At 38.3% G+C, this 3,306-nt stretch overlaps 1 pseudogene; it reads right to left on the bottom strand.

Moving 5' to 3' along the window:
- Positions 1 to 1,988: 1,988 nt before the first annotated feature.
- On the bottom strand, positions 1,989 to 2,792 carry LOC113913615 (annotated as a pseudogene).
- Between the last annotated feature and the right edge of the window lie 514 nt (positions 2,793 to 3,306).

Genomic DNA, 3,306 nt, shown 5'->3' with positions numbered 1-3,306 from the left:
CTACAAAGCTTTGAATTTGGAACACTTAACCCCTACCATCATGATTCTATGGATTTGATGAAGTAATACTACTTGCTTCTCTCTCCATGTGGGAAACAGTGACTTAACCCTGACTGGTGAATTTTCAAAACTAAAATCTTCCTCTTTTCCCTTCTTCCTGCTGACCTACACCTGACTGCAGGTCAAATGCATTTTAGTTGGCTCTCTGCTGTGTGGTAAGAGGTCTGCACCAGCTATGGACTGGTGAGTGCTAACTTAGCACTAAAGTGAGTTATCAAGCCCATTTTGCTACAAGGCTTATTCCCAATCTACCATTTAGTAGTACAAAAGTTGATACATTTTCACCCATCTGTATAACTCCCGTGTCTACCGTTGTTTTTTTTTTTTTTCCTAATTGGCTAGAGAAATTACTGACTGACTCCTTTCATGATCTCATCCATACTACTTCCTAGGCCTAATATTTAACCCATCTAGCCTCAGTCACTAATAATTACAGCTAGAAAACCTGCTGTAATTATTACTATATTTTATTACCTTTCATGCTTGACCAACTGAAATTGCATTATATATTTATTTGTTTGCTTGTTTATCTCTGCCATTAGCATATAAACTTAATGAGGGCAAAAACTTAAGAAAACTTATGCTTTTTTTCTTTCTTGCTAGACCTCCCAATGCTTCTATATGTGTGTATGTGTGTGTGTACATATGTGTGTGTGTGTGTGTGTGTATACAAACAGTATATCTGAAACATCTCTCCTCCTCTTGTTTCAGCCAATTCAAACCTAATTCATTCAGTTTTGGCTATCCTTTTGATATTTATTTTGCCAGCAATAAACTTTATTTTATATCCATTGGCAACATCCATAAATTCCTGAGACAGAAGAGAATGCTACCGCCCATATAAAACAGATGCCTTGTTACTTTATATGACTCTATTATGATTCATTTAATATTTCTCCAATACCATTTGGGAGTATATATGTATGTATTTTTAGTTATAAATATGCTGCAATAAGTGTTTGTATGAATTTATGTTTGCCCATTTTTCTGGTTATTTGTTTGGAAGAATTGCTGAGTAAACAACATCTGACAGTTAACTGTCAACTTGATTTCTTTGGGATTGTAGCAATTTGCATATCTACTGACAAGAATATGCCTCTCTGTGCACATCTTATAATTTTACCTTGCCATTCATTTAGTCTGTTAGCTCCATAGATGAAAAATATTTCAATATAATTTAATTACTGAAGAGGTGAAAGTGTGCGCTCATATTTATTGGTCACTTCCATTTGTTCCCTGGAAAATTGCCTGTCCATGTCCATTTAAAAGTAATCAATATACCAGAGAGGTAAATAATTAGGTATGTTTGTGTGATTGTGGATAAGAGCTTTTCCAGTTACTAAAATATTTACTTTACTCTTGTGCCTCAGGCACTATGACTGCTTTTTTAAAACAACTCTACATCTAGATTTTTATAAATATAGTTCAGACTCATGCCTCCATAGACAAAAATTCTCCCTGCCAATCATTCTTATCCTGATATTTCCTTCATTTGTATTCTTTAGAATATGAGATAAAAGATAAAAGAAAAGTAATTTCTTTGTTCTGTTGCAGCATACTCTTGACTGCATTTTCATAGTTTGTGGAAGTCCTTGGAGAATAATATGTCCTCCTTATAATCTCTCTATATGAGGGTCATAAATTTATGTGCCTAAAAATAAAAACAAAAACAAAAATATAACTGTACCTTATTATAAATGTTTTTAAGGCTAGTTCTGTTCATTGACATTTATTCACTTGTGAGAAGAATCTAAGGTGATTAAGGTGATTAATTTTCTTGGAAAATTTGGATTTCTTCCCAACATGTGATTCTATGTTTTTGTTTTTGTTTTATTTTTACTTTTACTCTCACCTCCTTTTTTTTTTTTTTTTTTAGGGAAACTATTTTCCACCAACCTTATTTCCATTTTGTTTGCCTTTGTGGAAGCTTAAAGCCACTCAGTGGCTGTTCCTACCCATTCAGTGGCCTGGGCAATGGGAGCTGTGGACCAGTCTTCAGTGGCCAGCTGAGCGCTCCAGGCTCCAGTAGGGAACTGCTGAATAGGCACATAAGGCCCCTGTATGCCTTCAGACCAATCTGTAACTTCAGGTTGAGAAGCAGTGAACTCAGGAGCTGGAGCAGTCCACTCACCCTGAAATTCCTTCTTGGTCACAGCCTTCTCATCAGTGGCCTGCTTTTCCTTTTCAGTCTTTTCAGGATCTCTGTAGAAGTAGAGATCAGGCATGACTTCCCATGGGTGTTCATGGGAAATGGTGCCAGGCAAGCTGAGAACTTCCTGGGCCGGCATCTACCACTTCAGACCCACCGAGTGCGCTCCCTTGTTGTTGCAAGGGATGGCAATGTTCACATATCACAGAGGAGAGTCTGTGTTACATAGAGCAATGGTAGACAGGTTAATATAAGATACCTCTGTAAAAGCCTCTGTGAGAGGCTGAGAGCCCTGCAGAGGCTGGTGGTCAGCCCTGGGATCAGTAACCAACAGAAGTCTTGGCTCCTGGAAGACTATTTGGATTTGTTTCATGAAGCAGCCAGCAATAGGAGTGGCTCCAGTAGCATCAGCAAACTTCAGCACAGCTTGTTGGCCAGTATTCCTGGATGATATGACATTGACATCATCTGAGTTTTATGTGGTAACAATAGCACGAGCTGCCAGAAGCTTCTTCCAGGTTTTCTTCTGATTTATGATGTAGATACCATCACTTCTCCTTTTGGAAAGGATGTACTGTTCCATTTGGAAGTCAAGGTTGGTACCACTTAAATGGGTTCCTGCTGCAAGGAGTTTGAAGACATCCTCCTCCTGAACATTTGTAGGCTATCAGGATCTTTGAACGTTGTAAAAGTTTCCCTTTGAGTTATGATGGGAACACAGAACAATGCCATATGGATTTTCCCTGGGATGTGTAGAAAGGCTTTACTCTGAACTTTTTAAGTCAGGCTTGTGGCTACTCCAGTCTTGACCTTCTCACCCCAGGTCTCAGAATGAGGTTCCCTTTTTATCACCCCGTGTCAGGGATACATCTTATCAAACATAGTCTTGTACTTGATTTTCTAGAATTAGTAATGTTTTCTAGTCCTGTCAATATCATGTCCCTTATATTTTCCCCTGGGATTTTATTTCTGTCCCTTATTTCCAGATCACTATGTACTGACTGCTGATAATTATCTGTGACTCCACTCTTTGTGTTCCTCTTTCAGAATTAAGCTGGCTTGGGTTTGCCTGGTGTCTAGTCTTTCTTCAGCCGTGC

The sequence above is a fragment of the Zalophus californianus genome, chromosome 11, assembly GCF_009762305.2.
Source record: "Zalophus californianus isolate mZalCal1 chromosome 11, mZalCal1.pri.v2, whole genome shotgun sequence".
NCBI classification, from domain to species: Eukaryota; Metazoa; Chordata; class Mammalia; order Carnivora; family Otariidae; genus Zalophus; species Zalophus californianus.
The sequence above is the reverse complement of the archived record's forward strand: the minus strand, read 5'-3'. Positions and strand labels throughout refer to the sequence as shown.